A 27,413-nucleotide genomic window follows, 5' to 3' on the forward strand; every position below is an offset into this window, starting at 1 on the left:
CTGAGTTAGGAGGGGGCAAAAAATACTCACTATTGCTCTTTTTATTGCAGATTAGGCCATGTGACAAACACATTGTGCAGTATATCGAAGGAAGCCCAAACTTGTGCTGAACATGTATACTTTATTTTAAAGACTATGGGCAATGGACATCCTTCAATATCAGCCACATTTTGCAATACCAAGGCAGTCACTCTCCGACTGAGAGTTCATGAGTCACTCTGGAAGTGTGGCTCAATGGTTTGAGTATTATTATAAAAAACAAGGGAACCCGCTAGGTAGGCAAGGACCTGGGGTATCTATTGCAAGAAAAACAATGGTCCTTGACATAAAAATTGACGGTTACAATAATTATAGGCAACACTGTGCACTATAATGACCACAGAAAAGTCCAGCCGGACTTATAATTTATTCAATAGTTAAGTATATTAGTTTGAAGAAAACAGTCAAACAGTGGGACACAGTCATGTATCCACAATGCTATACATACATTAAGACAATACAAACATATAGGGTGTTTCAGGCATGTAAAAAAAGTGGAGCAAGAAGGAGAAACTCTACAATGCACTTGCTTCACATATGTGGGGAACAAAACAAATTGAAGCACATAATAGTGAACTAGTGTTAAGCCCACATATCATGTCGACGGCGTTACCTTCTGACTGAACGGGCCTCCAACCGCACACCTTCAATTAGGGTGATTGGTTCTAACGCTTCAGCCAACTGTGGTAGTTAGCTGTGAATCAGCCCTCCCCGACCACCCGGACACAGCGCAGCAGACCTACCGTTCTCACGTTGATGCTTTATTTCAGGCAGACAATGGTTGTCCTGATGATGATCCACTACCTCTGACTGGATCGAAACGCCGTCTGTGTTTTTAACTTGGCTGTATCCCACATTAACTAGGACCTTTTGGTAATCCCCCTCACCACTCCAATATGGCCACCATTCGTCCAAGCGCGCCTTTAATCATTTGCGCATGCGCGGACTCCGCGTCAATGGGTTTAACGTCTTCCCGTAACAGAGTAGTGTTCACGCTAACGGAAAGAGACGAGGATGTGTCCCGTCAAGAGCGGAGTGTACAAGTAAGTACTAGCGTCCTGACGCGAGTGGTACATAGAGGTGCCGGTGGGAATCTTCAATTACTAATGGAGGATGGTCCCCTTTTACTTTGTAGATAAACGGTATACTATCGGTGGCATACTGTGGATTGATACCCGGTTGAACCGAAGTGCTTTAACATCATTGTGGAGGTAAGCCCGACATATAGCGTTATGGTGGTTATATAGTTATAGGCATAAGTAGTGTTTTAGGGACATGCTGATCGGGTATATGCATATTGTATATTTGTACAGGAGCACGCCGGAATTGGATTGGTTATTAGTAAGAGATCTCAAAGTGGATTAGGAAGATTGGTGAAATTGACTTTGTGCTTAGTAAGTATTGGATTTATGTAGATACGTGCGTTTAGTCACACTGAGTTTGGTGACGGTTAATGTTAGCAGACAATCGATTATATTGGACATAAGTGGTAGGGTTTAATATATTGTATATATTGTATATTCTTTGTAGATACCTTGAGCAACACACAGTCCTGAGGATGGTCTTGGTGAGAATTACACGTTAAAGACCGAAACGTCGTGCCTATATACTGTTTGGGTTACAATTATCAACAACAACATTTATAAAAAAGATCTGACGAATGAGCTGACTGATGTTTCAGGAGCACGTTATGTATCTGTTTAATACATTCTGTACCAACGGTATAACACACTACCAGAAGCCAGATTGAATGTGGTAGTGTTTTTTGTTGCCTATTTCCTGTATTCATTCTCTGTAAAAGATTTATGACTTGAATTTATTTCAAATATGATATAAAGCTAAAACACCAGATACCACGTTTCTTATGTTCCTTATGAATCAATGTACATATTTATGACTTGATATGGAATAAGTAATGAGATAAAATAATTCCTCAATGTACACTTATCTATTTAAAATAGAATAGGCCATCCATTACACATTCCAAGCTTTCAAGAAAACTTAAGAAACTCAATGGAACTTCAAAAAACGGATCAGCTAAAAGCATATGGCAGGGTTGCAGTAACCTGATGTTAGAACTGGCTATTTCTGGTTGGCTAAGGCTGATGCCAAAGCTAGGCAGAAACCACCATTCTAGTCAGGGCAAGGGAGTCACACGCCAAGATAACCCCTGCTCACCCCCTCGGTAGCTTGGCACGAGCAGACAGGACTACCCCGGAGGCAATGTGTAAAGCATTTGCGCACGCACACAACAGCAACAACATCCTAGGCACACCACAAAAGGAACTCCACACAAGGTTACATAAAAATAACTTTTGTATTGTCAAAACACATCAGATAGTAATCACACAATATACATGGTGCCAACTGGCACGGGCAATATTCACAAGGGATTAATTACACAGGACAGGGCCACGTGGGCGCCTGTCAGAATCAGCACTTAGTAGAAATAGCACTTCTAGAACATAGGATATAGGGTATAAAATCACTGTAGCACAAATTAGCAAATATAGCACACAACCAGTAACCACCGGTAACAGATAAGTACCACGTACGCAACCCTAACCACCTTAGGAGAATGTCACGCAGGGAACCAGGACCTCACTAGGACCACCTGTACTAGAAAGAACAACCACCTAAGTATCACAATACAATTAGGGGTATAAGCAAGAACACATTACACATGCTGCATCACAACATTCAGAGGTGCAGGGAAGGAAAAACACATGATGCATAAACCAACACATTCAGAGGTGTAAAATCAAGGAAGACACATGATGAACAATGCCATAAATCATCAGACTATGAGTGTAAATTGGCATTATATGCTGACGATATTATAGTTTATACCAGCAATCCAGAACATACCATGCCACAACTGGAGTACACGCTGAGGGAATTAGGTAAGGTTTCGGGGTATCTTGCAAATTCGAATTAGACCGAAATAATATGCTGGAACACAGTATATAGAAATGTTTCTGAAAGTAGAGAATTTAGATAGCTTGGAAGCAAATGCTTGTTTTGTGTGAGGTCACTCATGAACCAGCAGCACCCAGCCTTCTAATCAAGGAATCACCATCTTGTAAACAGCATTTAAAACCCACACAAATCATAGACCTATAAATAATACTGCCTCTGATCGAGAACCCAATGTCGAACATGATTCGATAGTAGCATTTAGTTCTCCTGTGTACGTTCATTATGTTAAACATTTAACACAGTTTTGTGCATTTAAAGATCTTTTGGGCCTCATTCATGTTTGTTCTGTTCGCGCTGTTCGGAACCAAATATTTAATACATTTACATCAAATTTGGCAATGGGTTTGTTAATTTGTAAACTGAGAAATGTATATTAATGTTCGCTATGTTTGGGGATTTAAAAAATGATTATGCAATACAAATCATTTGGTCGCCTTTCTCTTCATAGGTTTCATTGCAACGTGCATTAGTTCAGGTTCACACTGTTCTCACCTACACACCCCTCTAATCAATCACTTTGGGTTCATACCGTCATTTCGCGTTGTTGTCATTTCGTGTTGTTGTCTAGTATCAAAACTTCCAAAGTGACGATCTCACCACATGCACATACATCCATATGTGGCGTGTTCATAGCCTCCGAAGGAGCGATAATCCCCTCATTAGCCGGACATGGAGACTTCCTCAACACCAGAATCAGAATCCCCACCGCTTTGCAATGATTTGCGCGGTGCCCTGCCCCAGGTTTTCCTCTGCATTATATATATGTATATATATCAGTGGTTCCCAAAATGTGCGCCGCGCCACCCCGGTGCGCCGTGATGAGAAGCCAGGGGCGCCGCGCCGCTGCGCAGGATGTGGGGGGTGTTTGAAATGCCACCTTCAAAACGCACGTTTAAGATATTGGCGCAGAGTGTTTTCTCTCCACTTCCTGCTTGCATTCTTGTAATCTATCACATCACAGGCTGCGATAAGCTCACCCTCATTACACACATTCTTTAAGAGCACCCGACGGACTGGGTAGCTGTACCCACCCCCTTCTAGTTTTAAACATATCCTTTCCGTCACCGGCTGCAGTCGGCAGAGAAACTGCAGAACCTTCAAACCCCAGCCTATGTAATGTCCTGCTTTCCCATGTTATAAATAAAGGCTCTTCTTTTGAACCAAACAAACCCCCTCGCCACAATCGGGCCCTCCGTGGTGCCTGTAAATCAATCGCAGCAGGCTATAGCCAGTCACTCCCGGGTGCTTGACTTCGAGAACATGCATTCCTGTGTTACGCCCATGCCTGCTAAAAACATCTCGTCAACAGAACCTTCGCTGCCTCTGTAGGCACAGGAACCCCAGGTTCAAGTAGGTTTAAAAAGGATGAGGGTGTAATCTCTAGAAGGGGCGTTGCCAAATAAGTGTAACTGGGAATAATTTCCAAGAGGTGTTGCCTCACTATGCAATTAGAATTACGTTTAAAAAATTGATAGCATTACTTCATTATTTTGTCCTTTTTACACATACTAATTCTGTCTGGACAAACATTCCACCTCATTACTACCAGTTAAACAGTCAAATACATAAATAAGCCACTGAAAGACCTTTGCTAAGTGTCTTTCCACACGTGGGAACACATATCACCACATTTTTAGTACCTTTTGATCTGTTTGAGCTAGAAACAATTTTTTGTTAACATCTGCAGACTATGCAGCAGATGGTGAATTATGCAGCTCATCCTTAATTTAGCAAAAAAAAGCAGCTTCAGCAAAATCGCATTATTCCAGCTGCGCTTTTGAAAACACAAACTAAAGTGCAGTGCTGCCAACTCAGTGCCTCATGACTATTGTTTTGGTGCCTCTCCGTGAGTTTTCTGTTATTGCTTAAGACGTGTCAGTATCACTTCAGCGATTTTGCTTCTTCTTTTCTTCGGCATTACCCATAGCTCTCCGGGTGTTACCTACCTGGCACTTCTGGGCATCCTACCTGGGAATTGAGACAGCTGCTCTTTCATATAATGTATCTATCTGTTTTTATCCCACCTGTATTCGGGGCATGTTACTGCCTAATATTTCTTTCCTTGTATAATGCATCTTCTTGTTCCCATCCCAATTGTATACACCCGTCCTAAGACTGTTTGTACCACCTATCAATAAAAGGCTGCAATGTTTGGAGAACAGCTGGAGGGTCTTTAAATTAATTCTGACTGTTGTGCGCGTTGCACTGGATCAATCTGTTTGAGGCCGTGCTGCTGTTTCAAAGGGACCCTGTAGCTCTGGTTTCGCATTACAGTTCAGTACAATTACACTTGGAACTTATTTTGCCAAATTGTTAGTGAATAATCATTACACCAAGAATTTGACGGATAAAAGCGGGGTGTAGGGTGGGAGGAAAAATACTACTTTGAAGCGGATGAGCCAACACTCATGCGGCTAGTATGACGGATGAAGTACTCCTACATTTATATAAATGCAGGGCTTTAAGTGGGATGAAAAAAACTGGGAGGATCTCAAAGGGCGTGGCCGATATAATAAAGGGCGTGGCTTAAAACACAAGCTAAAAATCTGTGCTTAGCATAGTGTGCTGCCTTACCCACTGGTAAAAAAAGGGTGGGGAGCCACTGCCAACTGCCAATTTGGTCAAGGGAGCCACGGGTCAAAACAGTTTGGGAACCATTGATATATATATGTATATGTGTGTGTATATATGTACATTGTCAATACACAATTGTAAATGTTATTAAATATTTTGTTTTATTGTGCTTATAAATATTTATTGTATCATGGTTATGGCAATCTATGCACAAGTTAAAGCATGATGCCGGAAAGTAACTCTTCTATGTTTATCCACTATTTCCTGGTTTAACTCTTTATAAATGCCTACCCCGCCATGGCAACGCGTCATGTGATCAAGACCCGATAGGAGTTGAAACGCGTTATGGCGGACTGGCTGGTCGTAATTAAATAAAGAAAATTGGATTGGCACAATACCTAGGTCCATCATTGTCTTTTTTGTTGTGGGCAAAACAACTTTTTTGAAGCAACGTTAGAGAAAGTATTTTGGCACCGAGTGACTTGAGCGGTGTTGATGGAACCCCTCCCCCGTTCTGGGCTCAGCGGCAGGAAGTCGACTGTTTCGGTAATCCGGAACTGAAAGAGATACTCTGGAGAGGAGGAAGCTGCAGAATCCCCTGGGAACGCTGGAACATCCTGCCTGAGGTGTGGAATCCGACAGATCCGAGCCGATTTGGCTGAAGGACAACGGAAATTCGACTGAGGTACGAACAGACAGAATTCCTGGTGGGGAGTGTGCACGGAGTCAGGGCGGGACACTGTTTGACGGGCCCGACTCCATCTGAGGAAGCAATCTTCATTTTATTTATTGACCACAATGCGTAGTAGGGAGGCAGCTGCAAGCGCCATGTTTTTGGATTCCCCGGCTGGGGGATCCATTGTTGAAATCAAACCTGGCAAAACCACTGGCAATCCCAGCATTAAGGAGTTGTTTAGAAAATGTGAAAAATTGAAAAAATCCGAACAATCAAAATGGTGGGAACATCGCTCTCTGTCATGATATGTGGAGGAAGGAAGGGTGCCAAGAGGATTGAGAATCACATTGGCACCGAGCTACAACAATCCAGATCCCGCCATGCTATCAGAGTGGGCGGATTCGAAATTAGAATCATCAGCAAAATTAATGAAAATTCTGATTAAATACGCCGAGAGCGATTGTGCAAAGCTACAGGTGCTCATTGAAGAATTAGAGGTGGAAATTTCGAAATTGGAAGAGACTGAAACAATAAAAAAAATGGAGAGAGGAGATGGTACTGCGATTGGCAAAGCAAGAGCACATTATAAAACGGAGAAAGGCTTTCAAATTTGAACGAGATAGGGTAGATTATATGAATGGCCAGATTTTCACCTATGCAAGGCGCTATGATGCAGTCAAACCCGCACGAACAGTCTACAACAGGGAGGACGCATAGACACAACAGGCGCATCCACTTCGGCATCAGACATGAATTCAGCTGCTGAAAGCGATCCTGAAATGGATGCGAATAGAGGCCAGCAATTGGGGTTTACAAAACTTTCGTTAGCACAGGAGGTCGACTGTCTTTGCAGGGACAGAAGGGAAACGTTGCGACCCCGATTACCACCTGGACCAAACAACAAAAGCGCAATTACAAGCAACAACAAAGGAGAAACTGTTGTAAAAGACTAAAATCCAATCAAAAAAACAGGCAGAGGGAAATGGAACAGATTCCAGAACAGGAATCTATCACAACAACAAACCCCAACTCAGTAATCAACCTATCTGATATAATTCTCACTCCAGCAGAAACTAAAGTGTTGGAATTAGGATTGTCTTACTGTCCTCCACGAAATATGAACTATACTGACACAAGCTTGGACACTTATCGCTTTGTGAGAAAGCTGAAGTTGACCAAGTGTCACTAATTGGAAACACGCTTTTGGCAAACCCTAAAGTCAGAAGACAGCATAGAGCGCAGTGCGCTCACTAGGAGCCTTTACAGCCTGATTTTTAATATTCCCGTTTTGTATTTGTGTTAGGTGAATGATTTGGTTTGTTTACCCTGTTTTTAAATTGCCACTTACTTGCACACTAAAAATTAATAAACACCGCGTTGGGGCGGCTCCTCCTGCCACTTGAGAAGCTAGCAGCTTCACTTCACTCGTTTTACACGATCGACTGCCATAGCGGCGGACATCTTGGGTGGGGGCTGAGGCTCTGCACGGTCTAGTCGTCACAAGGACGCTAGACCGGTACTTAAGCCGACCATGCTCACGCGCAGCGGTCACGCGCTGCGGGATCGCCAGAGCATCGCCGGAGTCACGCCAGAGTCCAGCCTGTCTGCGCCCGTCCGCGCACGGGCGGGCTCGGGGGCTCGGACTCCTGACCATCGTTATACTTATACGGCGGAAGAGCTTCATTGTTTAGATAACGGTCAGTTGTTACTCGATCAAGGTGCTTTTGCTAGGCTAAAAAATTATGCCATACTGCGGCCCTACAACAGAAGTTCTAGAACCCAATACCCGGTACTAAAGATAGCCAGTCTGAACACTAGGTCCCTTCACAGCCATCATGTGGAGATCTACACCCTACTTCAGGATAGAGACCTTGATGTCCTGACACTCTCAGAAACCTGGATGGGTGAAAACTCCATGCCGGACATCATTGCTGCCCTTACTAATGGCTATGACGCAATATGGCAGAACCGCGCTGGGTCGGCACGGGGGGGTGGAGTAGCGAATCTATTCAAAAAAACACTATCTGTGGAGAAACTACTATCAGAAACAGTGGATCTAGCTGATCTAGTAGGAGTAAAGATTTCCCTAAACAACTCCTGCTGGGTGATTTTGTCGATTTACCGCCCGCCCAACTCATCCCCACTTTTTAATGATTTATTTGCTCCCATCATATCAGACCTATGTACAAGATACAAGAAAATCGTGATATTAGGCGATTTTAATTTGCATTGGGATAGCCCTCAAAGGGACTTGCCAACACGCCAATTGGACACTACCATGTCCGCCTTGAGTTTTAGTCAACTCGTGGAAGTACCCACACACATCAAGGGTCATACGCTTGACTTAGTATGGACCACAGACCCAAATGTCATTCTTAGGGATGTGGTTCCCTGTGTCTGGACTGACCATTACTTGGTGACTTGTGAGGTAAATGTTAATGACCACTTAAAGCACCTACCCCGAGGTACTAGAAGGACCCGCAAATGGATCGAGGTTGACTTAAAAACCCTGACCTCGGTGCTCCCGAAAATGGCTTGTCTGACGAATACAGATAAAAGCCTGGATGTAGAATATGCGGACCTAACCCAGAGCCTGAACAAAGCTATTGATCAGATAGCGCCGGAAAAAACTCAGCTAATAAAAGGACCTGGTAAAGAGGCTCCATGGTTCACCCCATTATTAAGGGAACAAAAAAGAAAACTCCGAGCTCGGGAGAGAATCTGGAGGAAAACTAAGCAGGATACAGCAAAGAACCACTATAAAGACTCGCTCCATCTGTATAAAAAACTTATCTCACAAGCTAAGGCGGAGTACTATGAGTCTCGCCTACAGAAGGCTAGGAATACCCAGAAGGAGACTTTTCAAATCCTGTCGGAGCTGAGTAAAAAAACAGGAGAATTCTGAGTCTCCCATAAACTGTAACACCTTCCAGGGGTATTTCTTGGAAAAAGTAAAGACCATCATCCTGGAAATTAAGAATAGTATGGTGAATAGTGGTACTATACATTCTGAGGCCCATAATCCTGCTCACTGCTCTATAGTACAGTTCCCTGAGCTGGATGAGCTGAGTCTAGAGCAGCTAATGGGTAAAACCAAATCTGGCTCCCCAGCGGACCCATGTCCCCTGAGTGTTTTCCGTGTGGCACGGCCGCTATTGGAAGCTCGGATCATCTCTCTCCTCAATAGGTCCCTAGAAACAGGGTATTTACCAGGTGATCTCAAGGAGGCGCGAGTTAGACCCCTGCTAAAGAAACCAGGCGCAGACCCGGCTGTCCTGAAGAACTACAGGCCGATTTCCCAGTTGCCTTTCCTTGCAAAGGTCCTAGAGCAACACGTGCTGAAGTCCCTGTCCCTGTACCTCGAATCCCATGGCTTACTGCATGAGCGACAGGCGGGGTTTCGAGCGCACCATAGCACCGAGCTAGTGATGCTCTCGGTGTTAGACGAACTGAGAGGCATGGCTGACAGCAAAAAACAGAGCGCCCTGATCTTATTAGACCGGTCAGCGGCGTTCGATACTGTCAGCCATGACCTGCTCCTGGGAAGACTGGAGGCCTTTGGGATCAAAGGCTTGGCCTTTAAGTGGCTGCAATCCTTCCTTTCGGGAAGGACACAGAGGATACAACTGGAGGATTCGATATCCGAGGTGGGGTTCTTAGAGTGCGGGGTACCACAGGGCTCCGCACTGTCCCCACTTCTGTTTAATCTTTACCTGCAGCCTCTGATTGCATCCTTGGCCGAGATGGGCTGTAGAGTCTTCAACTATGCTGACGATACTCAGCTTGTGCTGAGTATCGATAACACAGGGACAGCACAAATCCAAGCTCCAAACATCTTGCGGTATACCGTAAGGTGGATGACGGAAAACCTACTAAAGATCAACCCGGATAAGACCGAGGTATTGGTAATTCCATCTACCACCTCACCGTGGAGTGATCTGTACTGGCCTGCAGAGCTTGGATTAGCCCCAAAGCCTAGTGCCAACATAAAGAGCTTGGGGATTAAACTAGACTGTGATCTGTCAATGTGCAGCCAAATTTCCACCGTTGTTGGAAGCTGCACGAACATCATCAGACAACTGAGAAAGCTAGCACCCTTCCTCTCTCATTCTATGATGCGCTCAATTGTAGCAGCAACCGTCATCTAACGGATCGATTATGGGAATGCCCTGTATCTTGGCCTCCCAAAAATGCTGACAAACAGACTCCAGGTCGTAATGAATGATGCCGCACGACTGATCTTCGGATTACCCAGAAGAACGAAGGCCTCCCCTCTACTCCAAAACCTTCATTGGCTCCCTGTTAAGGAGAGGGTTGAGTTTAAGAGCCTCTGCATAGCGCACAAGGCGATCTATGGCCATGCTCCGGCCTACATCAAAGTTCGTCTGGAAGTATACAACCCAAAGAGAATACTTAGATCATCGGATTCTCCGCTACTGGTCTGCCCCCGCTACAAATTAGTGACTAAGGGAGGGAGAGCCTTCTCTGTTCTGGCCCCCCAGTTATGGAACAAGCTGCCTGAGGGGCTACGCAGGGAGGTGAATCTCCTACGGCTCAGGAAATCACTGAAAACACTGCTGATCGGAAGAGCCCTGAGCGCAATGTAGTCTGGCAGCTGTGTCTCTCTGAGGTGTTGAGCCAAGTTATTGTAATAACATCGATTTCCAAGCGCTTAGAGACCTGCAGGTGATTGGGCGCGCTATAAATCTAAAATAACAATAACAATAATTGCAACCTAAAAAAGTCAATAACTCTCTCAATCCTACCAATCCGATCCGTCCATCACTGTTGAATGCAGGTGACTATGATGTTTTTGAAAATGCAATGGCATTGCGTACTGAGCAACCAGACTTTGTGGCCACAGATGGTTAATCATATGGAAATGAAACAAGAGCATGGCAAACCTCTTTCAAACCAAAATCCGTCTTCCACCCTATCATGTTGCATGATAATGTGGATGTTTATCATGAATTGGTAACACAAGACCTAAAAAAGTTGTACACAATGGTCAACAAATCTTGGCATGCAACCAACAAATGCAATTTATGTTATAAGAATTTGATGAAGAAAATAGGATCAAATACCAACATAATTGTGAAGCAAGCCGATAAGGGTGGGAACGTGGTCTTATGGCCAAGGCAATTATATATGAATGAGGCGGAAAAATAACTATCGGACACGGCATGCTATAGAAAGAGCAATATGCATGTGGGGAGGGGGTCTTGGAATGATCATTATGCACGGCTACTTGCTTGGAAGAGTGGGGGATTACTGAGCAACACCGAGTATCAATTCTTAAAGAAAGAACATCCAGTGATCCCCACATTCTACTTAATCCCAGAGATTCATTAAATGCATTGACAATCCACCAGGGAGACCGATTATATCGGCGATAAATAGCATCATGGAAAATACGACCAAATACGTGGATTACTTCCTCCAGGAATGGGTACAAGGATTAAGCTCATATGTTAGGGACACTGCAGATTTTATAAGGAAGATTGAAATTGTAGAATGGTGTGACGGCATGTTGTTGATGACATTAGATGTGTGTGTGTATATATATATATATATATATATGTGTATATATATATATATATATATATATATATATATATATATATATATATATATGCACTCATATAAACAATGGGGCGTACTGCTAAGGGTCAAAGACAAGCATAAGGATGAGTAATAAGAGAGGTAGCTAGTTTGTGGATGGTTAATGAATAGTGAAGTAGTGTTCTTTAACACTCCTGGTAGGTCTCTCCTCCTCCACGCAGCTCTGCCTATGTGCCCCTGCTGCTGCTGATAAGACGCACTGGTAAGTGTGCCCATCCTCCATTTTCTTTGCTTCTGTGTCACTTGTTTTTTCCCCCTCCATTGTGATCCGTTTTTCTCTGCTTCCTGTGCCACTCGTTCTTCCCCCACTTAGTGCCCCGTTTTTTTGCTCTGTTCCTCTGTTTTCCCCTCTTCTGTGCCCCATTTTTGCTTTCTGTACCACTCGTTCTCCCCGCCGTTGTGCCCCCTGCGGCCCCGCCCTCTGCCCACTCGCTGCTCCCGCCTCCCGCCTCCTGGCTGCTCCTCCCTCCCACCTCCCCACATATGCGGGACGCTGCGCGGTGAGGAGAGCGACCCCTGACCCTCCTGGTAGGTCGCTCCCCCTCCACGCAGCTCCGCCTGTGTGCCCCTGCTGCTGCTGATAAGACGCACTGGTAAGTGTGCCCATCCTCCGTTTTCTTAGCTTCTGTGCCACTCGTTTTTTTCCCCCTCCATTGTGGCCCATTTTTCTCTGCTTTCTGTGCCACTTGTTCTTCCCCCTCCTTAGTGCCCCGTTTTTTTGCTCTGTGCCTCTGTTTTCCCCTCTTCTGTGCCCCATTTTTGCTTTCTGTACCACTCGTTCTACCCGCCGCTGTGCCCCCTGCGGCTCGCCCACTCGCTGCTCCCGCCTCCTGCCTCCCAGCTGCTCCTCTCTCCCTCCTCCCCATATATGCCAGAAGGCAAGCCCGTCTGCGCCCGTCCGTGCCGGGACCGCGCCCAGTGCCAGAACCCCTGGCCCCCGCGAACGCCACGACGCCAGACTCCGATACAACGCCAGCACCCTCCATGTCCTCAACGCCGGCTGAGACCACCGCTGCTTCCAGGCCGCCCGAAACGCACCCACGGACCTTTCTCCTACCGCACATGCAGCTTCACCTGCGACAGAGCCACCAAACCACCAAGGACCGGACCCAACCTCCTCCGCTGCATATTCTTAAACACATGCTCTGCATGCAAACACGCCGTCGAGCTCTGGGACCTGCTCGACACCTCCATCCCAGACGTTGCCTTCCTGACCGAGACCTGGTGGAACGACTCCTTGGCTCCCGACATCACCATAGCTGTCCGAGATGGCTACAAGATCTCCCACAGAGATCGTACCAACGGAACTGGAGGAGGAATAGCCATCGTCTACAAGTCCAGCCTCAAGGTCTCCACCGACTCAGACGACACCCTCAGCACCGCCGAACACCTGCACTTCCGGATCCACACTGACCCCAACACCACCCTCAGAGGAACACTAGTCTACAGACCCCAAGGACCCCAACCACAGTTCAGAGACTCCATTGCTGACCTCGGCAACACCCACACACTCGCCTTCACGGACTACATCTTCCTCGGGACCTGAATATCCACCTCAAGAACAACAACGACGCCAACTCCGCCACCCTGATCGCCAACCTGGGCCTAAGACAACTCGTCACCACTCCCACCCACGCCGCCGGACACACTCTTGACCCCATCTTCTCCACAAGCACGGTTGTCTTCTTGAACTCCACTGACGGATCACCACTGCATCCATTTCACCTACAAGAAACCCACCAAGCACCACCACACCCAACAACTGTCCCGCCGCTGCTGGAACAAAATCACCGAAGACCAGCTGGCCACCACTCTCGCCCAGAACCCACCCACCGACCCCACCAACCCAGACGCCGCCTGCAACCTCAGACAGTGGATCAACGACTGCGCCAACACACTTGCCCCGCTCAAGAAACCATCCAACAGCCGCACCAGCAAGAAAGCCACCTGGTTTACCGAAGAACTCCAGACTTCCAAATGGATATGCCGGAAATTGGAGAAGAAATGGCTCCACGAATGAACACCAGACATTCACGCAGCCCACAAGGACGCCACCTGCAGACATCACCATCTCATCAGACTAGCCAAGAGATCTTCCTTCAAAGCCCGCCTGGACAACAACGCACACAACAGCAAAGAGCTCTTTAGCATCGTGTGGAAACTCTCCAACTCCAGCGCCAACGCCAACGACATCCCGCCCTCACAAGAACTGTGCGACTCGCTGGCCACCTTCTTCCACCGCAAGATCGCTGACATCCACGACAGCTTCAACACCACCACGACCTCCCCGACATCGTTAGACTCCCCCCCCCCCACGAACACCACCCGCATCAACTGCCTGACCTCCTGGACCAACGTCAACAACGACGAAACACGCAAGATCATGAACTCTATCCACTCAGGATCACCGTCAAACCCCTGCCCACACCACATATTCAACAAAGCAGACGCAGCCATCGCACCCCAACTACGGAAAGTAATCAACATCTCCTTCAAGATAGCTACTTTTCCGGAAAGCTGGAAGCACACCGAAATTAACGCCCTCCTCAATAAGCCCAGGGCGGACCTCAAGAATTTCCGGCCCATCTCCCTGCTCCCGTTTCCGGTCATCGAGAAAATCGTCAACCCACAACTGACCCGCTACCTCGAGGACTACAACATCCTAAACCCATCCCAGTCCGGATTCCAAGAAAACCACAGCACCGAGACAGCCCTCATCGCCGCCACAACGGCGAAACATCAGCCCTCATCCTCCTGGACCTGTCAGCCGTCTTCGACACGATCTGCCACCGCACACTAAAAACACGCCTCCAAGAAGCAGGAATCCAAGAGAAGGCCCTGGACTGGACCACATCCTTCCTCTCCGGCAGAACCCAGAGCGTCCGCCTCCCCCCCTTCCGCTCCGAAGACACCAACATCATCTGCGGCGTACCCCAGGGCTCAGCCCGACGCTGTTCAACGTCTACATGGCCCCCCTCGCTCACGTCGCCAGCCAGCACGACCTCAACATCATCTCCTATGCCGACGACACCCAGCTCATCCTCTCCCTCACCAAGGGCACTACTAAAACCAACCTCCACGAGGTAACGAAGGCCGTCGCCGAATGGATGAGAGACAGCCGACTGAAGCTGAACTCGGACAAGACGGAGGTCCTCATCCTCGGATCTACCCCCGCAGCCTGGGACGACTCATGGTGGCCGACCACACTGGGAACAGCACCGACACCCACCAACCACGCACGCAACCTAGGAATCATCCTCGACTCCTCCCTCTCCATGTCGAAACAGGTCAACTCCATCTCCTCCTCCTGCTACAACACCGTCCGCATGCTCCGCAGGATCTACAAGTGGATCCCCACTGAGACAATAAGAATGGTGACACAGGCCCTCGTCAGTAGCAGTTTGGACTACGGCAACGCACTCTACGCAGGAATCCCAGCCAAACACCTGCGACGACTGCAACGCATCCAAAACGCCTCCACCCAACTGATCCTCAATGTCCCCCGCCGCAGCCACCTCTCCCCCCACCTGAGAGACCTACACTGGCTCCCCGTCGACAAGAGGATCACCTTCAAGATGCTCACCCACGCTCACAAAGCACTCCACAACAACGGACCAGCCTACCTCAACAGCAGACTCAGCTTCTACACCCCCACCCGCCAGCTCCGCTCCGCCAGCCTCGCCGCCGTCCCCCGCATCCAACGAACGACCTCCGGTGGCAGATCCTTCTCCTTCCTCGCCGCCAAAACTTGGAACACCCTCCCTACCCTCCTACGACAGACCCAAGACCTGCTCACCTTCAGAAGACTCCTCAAGACCTGGTTCTTCGCACAGTAGTGGCACCCCCCACCCCCACTTCAGCGCCTTGAGACCCTCACGGGTAAGTGGCGCGCTTTCTAAGTACAATGATTGATTGATTGATTAAACAGGTACACTTTCAAATCTTTCCTAAATTAGAGCAGTGTTGAGTCAGACCTGATGGTAGTATCATACCCAGATATTCAGGGGGTGAGAATTGGCTCACACAACCAGAAGGGAGTTTCTAGGTATGGGGAACATCTTCTTGGCCCTATGCCAGAGGGAAGACCAATTTGAGGAGGTGTGGGCTCAATGAATCACATTTCTAGCTCAGGAATTTGGAAAGTTAAAGTTCCCAGAGTTCTTTAAGATGCTCAGTATCACAGGTAGGCTGGGCAAGACAGACACATAGTGGCTGTTTGGCATGAACAAACGAGTGGGTGAAAAGATTCCTGGAAACAATGTAAGAGCAGAACCAGTCCTTGCAGGACCTGTAAACATAGACATGTTTTTTTTTGGGGTGGGGGGAACTGATCAAATATCGGAGTGGGAGGAAGGGAGGGCAGGGGGCATTCTCTTAACTATTGTTTTTTATTATTGATTCCCGACCTGCCAGCAATTGTAGGGGGGTATATGAGTGGTGTTAAACCAATACAAAATAAATGAACCATAACGAGGGATGACAGAAGTAGATTTATGTTCGAGGCATATGGGCTGCAGACCATAACCTGTTGCATTAGATCACCATCTGGTGGTGGGCCCGGGTGATTACACTTTGTTGTTGTCTTGGAAGAGTCTTTGTCTGCTTGATGACTCCTCCCTTAGACTGTAGTGCGCGTGGACATCGACTCCATCTTCAGATTGTTTTTTTCCTCCATCGGGCTCAGATGTGTTTATCGTTCGGTCCCGTTACCGATCCCTTTTCGAATCCATAAATCAATCTACAACAATAACATCGTCTTCGACACTGCCTCGAAGAAAGGCTCCACTTCTCGATTCCAGCGCTCGTCGGGGCCGTCGGGGCCCAACTGCGCCATTGGGCCTTTGGCTCATGGAAAGAACCAACTGCAAAGTCCAAATCTGTCAGCCCCAAACAAGCTAAATCGGCGCCGAAAAAGGATTTGCCAATAGAAGAGCTTTTCCAACCTGATGTAAGGCAAAAGACTCTCAAAATTCATCCAAAGACTGGTCATGTATACACAGTGCCTGAAAAGAGAAAAGTGGACTATCCCAGACCATCGCCAGTTCCTCTAAAAAAGCATGTTCAAACTTCCCCTATAAGAATTCCTGACCAGAAGCAGAAAAACCAGCAGATATCTCTCCTGTACATTCACCAGCTAGTACACATAGCCTTATAGCACAAGATGAGGATTATGGGGATACCTACTCACAAGAGGTAGAGAGTGATCATCAAATGGATGATATTAATGACCCAGATGATATAGCTGGGCCATCAGGTGACCCATAGGACGATTATAATGCACCAGATCTACCACAAGACGATGTATACCCATCTAGGCCATCTCCACCAGATGACACCATTGGGTTCACACAGCTCATACATAGAGCAGCTACATTCCATGGAGTAGACTTGCATACGGATCTAATAGAAGAAGACGTTCTAATGGACACACTGTTAACATCACATAAGACCACAACCAATACTTAGTGGAGTGGTAAGACACGCACCAGAAATATTTAAAGACCCAGTCAGGGCCAGATTAATTAACCCCAGACTGGAAAAGAAATACAAAGCGGCTCCATCTGATCCTGCATATATTAAAGGACAGTTGCTACTAGACTCACTGGTAGTGTCAAATGTGAGAAAGAGAGCCAACTCGCAGACAGCAAGGGATGCTCCACCCCCTGACAAAGAGTCTAAGCTTTTGGATGCTTCAGGAAAACGCACCCTCTCACAAGCAGCCAATATATAGAGGATTGCTAACATGCTCTATTAGCAAGATATGACAGAGCTCATTATGATGAGTTAGAGTCACTCATGCAACACTTTCCAGAACAATATAAGGCTAGGCCTTCTGATTTAATACAAGAAGGCAAAGTTTTAACAAATGCCTCCATACGATGTGCACTAGACACTGCAGACACAGCATCTAGAGCAGTAAATGCAGGGGTACTGTTGTGCAGACATGCATGGCTATGCATTTCTGGGTTCAAACCAGAAGTACAGGCCAGTAGCTTAAACCAATCATTTGACCAACAACATCTTTTCGGTCCAAATGTAGACAGTGCACTGGAAAAAATGAAAAAAGATACTAATACGGCAAAATCAATGGGAGCTTTACAAGCTCAAGCCCATAGACCTTCCTTTCGTCACTCCTCATATAGGGGTGCCTCTAAGAGTTTCCAGACTGACAACACCTCCTCTACTTACAAAGCGCCCAACCAAACCTCGCACAGTAAGGGATATTATAGAGGAGGATATAAAGGAAACAACAATAAGGGTAAAGTAAGAGGCAACAACAATCGCAATGCCTCTACTCCCAAACAGTGACTTCCCTTCCATCCCCCCAGACCATTCCACTCCAGTCGGGGGGGAGGTTACAACAGTTCCTACCTGTCTGGAACTCCATCATCACAGACAGGTGGGTGAGACAAATAATTGAGTCAGGTTATTGCCTGGAGCTCACTTCCACTCCTCCAACAATACCACCCAGACTGCGTCCCATGTCACAAGAACACCTCATACTACTAAGACAAGAGGTAGAATCTCTACTGCAAAAGAATGCAATAGAACCAGTACCAAAAGAACATCAGAACACAGGGGTATACTCTCTTAATTTTCTCATACCCAAAAAGGACGGGTCTCTCAGACCTATTCTAGATCTAAGACCCCTAAACCTGTACATACATTCAGACCATTTTCATATGGTCACACTACAACAGGTTCTACCGTTACTAGACAAAGGCGACTTTCTTGCCACATTAGACCTCAAGGACGCATACTTCCACATTCCCATTCATCAATCTCACAGAAAGTACCTATGGTTCGTACTAGAAGGTCAGCACTACCAATTCAAGGTACTCCCCTTCGGAGTAACAACAGCACCTCGAGTGTTCACAAAGTGTCTAGCAGTAGTAGCAGCACAAGAAGGGTCAACATTCATGTCTTCCCATATCTCGACGACTGCTTAATAAAATCCAAGTCATACAACCAATGTGTACAGCACACGCATCAGACAATCTGCATGCTACACAAGTTGGGGTTTACAGTGAATCAAAAGCAGTCCCATCTACAACCGTCCCTGTCTCAGCAGTATCTAGGTGCCACAATAGATACCTCCCAAGGCAATAGCGTACCCCAACCTAACAAGAATACAAACTATGCAAAATCTTATCAAAAGATTCCTGCCATAACACTCACTACAAGCTTGAGTGTTCATGCAACTAATAGGAATGATGGCATCTTGCATTTTCATAGTACCATACGCAAGACTACAAATGCGCCCGATACAAGAATGCTTAGCAAGTCAGTAGAATCAGGCTCAACAAGAAATAACAGATCTGGTGGTGGTAGACGACCGGACATATCGCTCTCTGCAATGGTGGAACACAAAAAAACTTTCCAAGGGCCGGCCGTTTATAGAACCTGTTCCACAAATCATACTAACTACAGACGCATCTCTCACGGGATGGGGAGCGCATTTACAAAGCCACACAGTACAAGGTACACAGACACTGCAACAAAAAGTACTCCACATAAATCATCTGGAGTTACTAGCGATTTTTGAAGCTCTAAAATCGTTTCAACACTACCTATCAAACAAGGCTGTACTAGTCCGGACGGGCAATATGACAGCAATGTACTACATTCAAAAGCAAGGAGGGACACACTCCCTACAGCTGTCCCGGCTGGCGAGGAGCATTTGGAGGTGGGCCATTCCTCGAAATATTTTTCTGTTAGCAGAACATCTACCAGGAGTTCACAATCAATTGGCAGATCTGTTAAGTCGTCAGAGACAACATATACACAAATGGGAGCTTCATCCTCCAGTTCTTCAGCCCTTTTTTTCAAAGGTGGGGCCAACCAGAGATAGATCTGTTTGCTACACACCGCAACTCCAAATGCCCAAGCTTCGCCGCCAGATACCCACACCCATTATCCAAAGGCAATGCGGTATGGATGAACTGGTCAAACAAATTTGCGTACGCTTTTCCTCCTCTCCCACTAATTCCATTAGTGGTACGCAAGCTACGGCAACATTCTCTCACATTGATTCTCATAGCACCAAAGTGTGCAAGACAACCGTGGTGCACCATGCTACTACAGCTCTCAGTAGCACCACATCACAAACTAAAACTCTCCCCACATCTACTAACACAGAACCATGGAGAGATTATGCATCCAGATCTAATGCAGCTCAATCGGGCGATCTGGCTCCTGAAGTCTTAGTTTGGATATCTAAATTTACCTACTGATTGCATGAATGTCATTAAAGAAGCAAGACGTCCTACCACTAGAGCATGTTATGCAGCAAAGTGGAAAAGGTTTGTTGTATATTGCACAAATAACCCCATCAACCCCTTAGATGTTTCCATACAAAACATCATATGTTACCTGTTACATCTACAAAGATCTAACTTAGCGTACTCCTCAATAAGGTTACATCTTGCTGCTATAGGTGCATATCTCCAAAACAGGCAACATTTGTCATTGTTTAGAGTACCTGCAATCAAAGCGTTTATGGAAGGACTTAAACTGATAATTCCTCCCAGAATACCACCCTCTCCAGTATGGAATTTAAATATTGTTCTCACAAGACTTATGGGTCCTCCGTTTGAACCATTGCATAAGTGTGAATTACAGTTTCTTACATGGAAAGTTGCTTCTCTGGTAGCAGTTACCTCACTAAGAAGATTAAGTGAGTTCCAGGCATTAACAAATCAAGAACCATTTATACAACTTCATCACAATAAAGTGGTTCTTAAAACAAATCCAAAGTTTCTGCCAAAGGTCATTTCACCGTTCCATCTCAACCAATCATTTGAGTTGCCAGTATTTTTTCCACAACCGCAAACGGTTGCAGAACGAGCGCTACACACACTAGATGTTAAAAGAGCGCTTCTCTACTACATTGATAGGACAAAACCTTTTCGTGAAACTAAACAACTGTTTGTGTCTTTTTCACCTCCACATAAAGGCAATCCCATTTCTAAATCAGGCATTGCCAGATGGATTGTTAACTGTATTCAAATTTGCTACCAAAAAGAAAAACGCACTTTTTCCATTCCTCCTAGGGCTCATTCTACCCATAAATTAGGAGCATCTATGTCATTCTTAGGAAACATACCATTAGATGATATCTGTAAAGCAGCTACATGGTCTACTACACACACATTTACAAAACACTACTGTGTAGATGTGCAGGCAAAACAACAAGCAAGTGTGGGCCAGGCTGTAATAAAAACATTATTTCAAACTACTGCAACAGATGCGGGTCTCCGCCGCTAAGGGAGAAACTGCTGTGCAATCTATGCAACAGTGTGTGGTCTGCAGCCCTTATGCCTCGAATGGAAAATGCTACTTACCAGTATGCATCTGTTCTTAGCATGTAGGGCTGCAGAACCACACACGCCCACCCTCCTTACAGCTACCTGTGTCTATTGCAGTAGTATCTTATTTAGATACACAACACATGGTCATCTTTATCTGTACTCATACAACTCCATCATTTGCCCAATGGCGAAAACAATCTGAAGATGGAGTCGATGCCCATGCGCACTACAGTCTAAGGGAGGAGTCATCCAGCCGACAAAGACTCTTCAAAGACAACAACAAAGTGTAATCATCCGGGCCCACCACCAGATGGTGATCTAATGCAACAGTGTGTGGTTCTGCAGCCCTAAACGCCAAGAACAGATGCATACTGGTAAGTAGCATTTTCCTTATGCTGGCTGCAATATTATGAAAGACTAATTAACAGAAGTTAAAGAAACATCTCTAAATTGTTTTTAAACTAATCCACAATTTGCCCTTTAAATGGTGTGTAGCTGGAGGGCTAACTCGTAGAAAGGTTGAGGAGATTGGTGACACAGCGAAAGGTTGAAGAGACCTCGAGTGACGAATACGATAACCTTCTTAAATGAGAGATCAGATGAGTGGTGTAAGTGTCATTGAAGCTTTTTCAGTTGCACTGTGCTGTGTGTGCAGCATTTATTTTCTCTCCAGGGAGTTTTTATCTTTCTCATGACGTGAATGAAAGTACCTTTTTTGACTCTCCATTGACACACATTCTTCTAAGACTAATTTCTTTCCAAAGTTATTGTATCTAAATCCCTTAACCACCTATATGAAACTGCAACCTCCTTCACTCGCCTTCCTCAACCATTTGCTTCTGTGTCTAGTGCAGAGGAGACCATTTAAGTTTTTATGATAATGACGAGGGACAGTTTCATTTATTTGTGAGATTACTCCTCTGGCAAGAAATCTCTGTTGTTAAATGTTATTTATGCCATGTGTATTATTTTAGAATATTTTCAAGGCCTTGCGTTGTTCTTAGTTGTCTTACAGTGGTAGGTGGAGGAGTGAACAGTGGGTGGAACTTGCAGAGTTTTACTGCATGGAATTCTGTATCCCTGTTACTTGCTGACCATGAGTACATTATTGAGGGACCTTTGGATAACAGGGAATTTCTGCCAAGTCTTCCTGAGTAAAGACATGAAAAGCAGAAGTCTTTTAGGAGCCACTGGGATTTTTAGGTACAAAGCAGCAAATCTTCAACGACACTATTCATAGAAAGAACCATTTTCCCAGCCTTTTCGTGGGAAGATCAATAATCTTCTCTGCCACGTTCGGAAAGATCTTTTTAAAATATAAACAGCAAGCAGCAGGATTGTGAGCCTGCTTAGTCATAGCTTAGTGAATCCACAAATGTATAAGTATTGCCTCACTAGCAGGAAACTGTAGGACCTGCTGTGTGAAAGGTATTAATTGATTGATTGGAAAATTCGAGTGGAAGCTACACCTAACCTCTTTTTTTGTGCTGCTTTACATCTGAAAAGTTTAACAGTTGTGCTTATGCCTAACAAATGCACAGTATTTGGGACTCTATGCATCATGAGACTTGTAATCAGCAAGTGAATTTAGTGATTGCTCTACGCTATACCAATATTTAAAGTTCACATTAGCTGTTCACTCTATTATAACATAGTCAGGTCTTGAAAAAGCAACACACAGTCAAGTGACTTAATGTAGTTACTAGACCTACGAATCTGCCTTTTACTCTGCTTTATTAACATTGGAGTAAAAATGTATTTTATGTTTGAAATATTCTTTATTTCAAATAATGGCTATTTTAAATCATCATAAATACTGCGCAACTGATTTTCAGAAATATTCTGGGGCAGTATAATTTGCATGCTTTGGCCTAGCATGTATTTGATAGCTTAAACTCTAATTGCCTTTCAGAGGTGAGAGTAACACATGACCAACTCTGGCACACTTCAGCCAGTCTTTCAGAAGCATATGTTTTGGGAGCCTGGCACTCATCGAGCCCTGAAATCCGTTTTGAGGTGATCCAAGCTTATTGCAGACTCTTCCTGATTTCTAACATCATTTTAGGTATGAACTCAGTATATGATTGGATTGATTCTACTCTAACCCTGCCTCCTATTTAGAGATGATCCTGACAAATGAAAACAGTGCTACCAAGATGCATTTGTTTAATGCATTGGGTTAAAAATGAATAAGGCCCTGTGCTGACTTCTACCCACAACTGTCAATAACCCTATTGACAAATACTTTGAGATACATCTACAATCTTTCGTAGGAAGCCAAATAATCATAAATATTTCTTCATTTACTACATCTATGTGTTCTTTATTTAGATCAACAAATACATTTATACGTTAATTCATGACAGTCAGTATTGTCTTGAGATTACATTAATGTAAGCCTATATAAACCATTTTTTTAAATTATATTTCTTTTGGACATCAAAGGCTAGAATTAATTCCACAACAGTCCCATCATAAACAATCAACATTCAGTCATAGACATGATCTCAATTCAATGGCATTTTTCCAACAAAATTCTCCCCCCATCGGCATGGCTTCTTCTCTCAGCATTCCATTCTCAAATCAACAAAAACAAGAGTTGGCTGTGGCTTAGTTGTTTTTGATGGAACTGTTGTGAAATTAGCTTTAGCCTTTGATGTACAAAAGAAATATCACTGAAAAAATGTGTTGATAGTGCTACCAAGTTGTTCATATCTTCAGTGATATCTTCAGATTGTCCTGTCATTTTAAACAACAGCACTCTATGTTTTGGGACAGCTACAAAAATTTCAATTTTGGGTGTGGTTAAGATTATGTTTCTTGCAGTTACCGATTTGAGAAATGGAGCAGAAGTAAAAAAGGTATGCAAAGATAAGACATAAAGTAGACAATCTCCAGCTCTGTTCTCAACTATCCGACCTACCAGAAGTTCAAAGGACACTGTCACTGGCAGCAAAATCTGCTGACAGCTACTGCGCTATGAAAAAGCCAGTCTGCATCAGTTAATTACTGGCTGATTGTATGAGTCAGTCATTTTTTTGATGCTGGATTGCTAGAAAGAAGCTCATTTTCTGCTTAATTTGCCAAAGTATTGACTGCAATATATGAGTTCTGATGGATACTTCTAACCACAGATGCCTCACCACTAGTAAATCTCATGGCTACTTCTAACTGAACATTCTTTACCATTAGAAAATCCCCAGGTGCCTTACTGGACCCTGAGAATTCTTCCAGCAATGCCCCAGAGTTTCGGTAGGTGGTGCCGTATGGCTCTGCAGTGATTCCATACCTCCTCAGAAGTGGCTGATTTGAGACACATAGGAGTACCACCACTATACTCTAACATCAGTTCTTTTATTGCTGAGCTCTTTGGCGTAGATCTGGAGCTCCGCTCCCAACTTTGGCAGTCTTCAGACAAATCCGAAAGAGCATTTAACATTGTGTTAGGAAACAATTAACCCATAAAAAAGCAAAAGGATTGAAGCTGTGCTGAGACTGCAGGATTTGGATGTTGGTCGTGGATTCTCACAATGTACACCTACTGTGCTTGGGCTCAATCCATGACTTTAAGTCATGTGACAAGTGGGTCCTCATGCACCTTAAGGCAATTCGGGACCAGGAATCTAAACTCTCTGTTGCTGAACATAAGAGGTCGCAGTTGAGTCAAAGTCTAGGCACAAGTGTAAGAAGGCCAAGAAACAACTGACTCCATCTCATCACTTGAAATCCAGCAAGAAAGCATGATTGCAGCTTGAAAAAGGTTGCACTCGCACAATGCCTCCGGGTTGGAATTGATCCTACTGTTTGTGCTGGTTGACCCCACAGGAAATAGTAGCCTTTAAAGAGCCATGTTGCATATTTTGGGTGCTATTCTGGATCTCTTTGGCATGCCTTTTGGACCCATGGACCTCCAGTGGTTTTCAGTTGGGCTTAGGTGGCAGGTCTGCCCCATACACCATATGCCCCTTCGGGACCTGCTACTGGGTCTGTACCATCTCCCATACTGACTTTTATTCCTGTGGCAAGGTTCATGTCAGTTCCTTCTGTACCAATGCTGACACAAACTACGTTGGTCACTACGTTGGTCAGTGATCCAGTTCTGACACTGGTCTCGGACCCCCCAAACTGAAATCAGCCGCTCCAGGCCTATCTTGCGGTATAAAAAGTGCAACTATTGATTATACAGCTCGAACCCAATCCCAGGCCTCTGTCTCAATGTCAGTATCAGCTGGGTTTTGTCGCTCTTTTTTCTTTACTTTAAGACCCGGTGCAGGGATCCAGTCTCCCTCAGGACACTGATGATGAGTAAAGAAACTGAGTGCTGCCTACTCATAATGCAGATGATGCATTATATCCAGACATACAAAAAGGCCAGTGGGCTAGACACATCTCTTTAAACAGAGCCTGACTTTCCACGTGGGCCACCAACTCGGAAAATTGCTTCTTTTTGGTGGTGGTTTGGAGGGCAGATGAAACACTAGAATTGCAGATAGCCACTATTTAGATTAAAATAGGAATGTTAACTAAGATTCTTCAAACAGGGCCAGGTCTCTGAGCCATTATTGCTGTTTAATGTAGCCCAGCTTGATTGTTCAAGCTTCAACAAGTAAGGTCAACGCAAATTCCTCCCCTACCAATCCTTCAGATACAGAATTAAAAAGACTTGATGCTTTCAGAAAGAGACATTTTTCTTCAGCTAGTCTAGTGCTTAGATTTACAAATTCACTTTGTCTTTTGAGAAGGTACAACCATGCATTATGGGAGGTGGCCAGTGACATCTTGCTGGCCGTGCCAGAGGACCTTAGGGCCTCTTAGACCAAAACGATACATGATGGTCAGGATGCAGGCATTTGTGTGCTTCTGGGTGACCTGGACACTTTAGATTGGATCAGCAGAGCTGTTGGCTCTAGTGTTGTTGCTAGAAGGCGTGCCTTGATGAGTCTGTCTATGTTGAGGCCTGGGAAAAATGTGTTATGTGTTATGTGGACTGGTGCTGGAAATACTAACCCCTTACTAGACAAACTTTCAGATTTCTTTTGTTTGTTCTTTTGTTAGCCCAGCAAGGCTTTGCCTTGGGCACAGTGAAAGGTTATTTATCCACCTTTTCAGTCTCTCTATATTTACCTGACCAACCTTCTTTAAGTCGTATGTTTTACACATGATCTGATGCATGTGTTCCTCCCCACACCGTTTGTTTTGTGTCAATGAGACCTTAATTTGGTCTTGATATTTCTTATGTGCACACCCTTTGAGACGATTCACATCTGCTCTTTACGACCCGACGCTGAAAACTTATTTTCCTTGTGAGTGACATACCGATGTTTTTTGGCACAGCTACATTACATCTTCTTTCAGAACAAATTGGTACTAAAGATCAAGGCAGCCTTTCTACCGAAGGTCATGAGTCTCTTCCACATTGACCAGTTGGTTGCTCTGCCAATAATTTTTGCTTCACTTCACCCTTTGAAAGAGGAGGAGGGGCTCCTAAAGAAGCAGTATTATCTGTTCAAATCTGTTACACAATGGCCAAGAAGCAACATCTAAGGGCATGTGGGTTTATTCCACCAATGTAAAAGCCACTAAGAGGGCTTTGGCATGAAAGGTGCCTGTTCGAGACTTCTGATAGGCTGTGATCCCAGCGTCAGTACATATGTTCCAGAAAAACTCCTGTCTTCACAGCCAGGTTAAGCAATCAATCAATCAATCAATCATTGACACTTATAAAGCGCGCTACATACCCGTAAGGGTCTCAAGGCGCTGGGGGGGGGGGTGCCGCTACTGCTCGAACAGCCAGGTCTTCAGCTTCTTCCTGAAGGAGAGGTGGTCTTGGGTCAGGCGCAGGTCGGTCGGGAGGGAGTTCCAGGTCTTGGCGGCCAGGTAGGAGAAGGACCTTCCTCCTGTAGTCGCTCTTCGGATGCGGGGGACGGCGGCGAGGGCGTGGTTGGCTGATCGGAGGTGGCGTTTGGGAGCGTAGAAGTTGACTCGGCTGTTGAGGTAGCTCGGGCCTTGGTCGTGTAGGGCTTTGTGTGCGTGGGTGAGGAGGCGGAAGGTGATTCTTTTGTTGACGGGGAGCCAGTGAAGGTCTCTCAGATGTTCGGAGATGTGACTGGTTCGTGGGATGTCGAGGATGAGTCTGGCTGAGGCGTTCTGGATCCGCTGGAGTCTCTTCTGGAGCTTGGCGGTGGTACCGGCGTAGAGGGCGTTGCCGTAGT

General features: G+C 45.4%; 1 protein-coding gene across 1 annotated transcript in view; it reads left to right on the forward strand.

Moving 5' to 3' along the window:
• CARF (calcium responsive transcription factor) overlaps positions 1-27,413 on the forward strand; it is a 367,392-nt gene that overhangs the window by 118,118 nt on the left and 221,861 nt on the right. The window lies entirely within an intron of this gene.

This window comes from Lissotriton vulgaris, chromosome 2_1 (genome assembly GCF_964263255.1).
Source record: "Lissotriton vulgaris chromosome 2_1, aLisVul1.2, whole genome shotgun sequence".
Taxonomy (NCBI): domain Eukaryota; kingdom Metazoa; phylum Chordata; class Amphibia; order Caudata; family Salamandridae; genus Lissotriton; species Lissotriton vulgaris.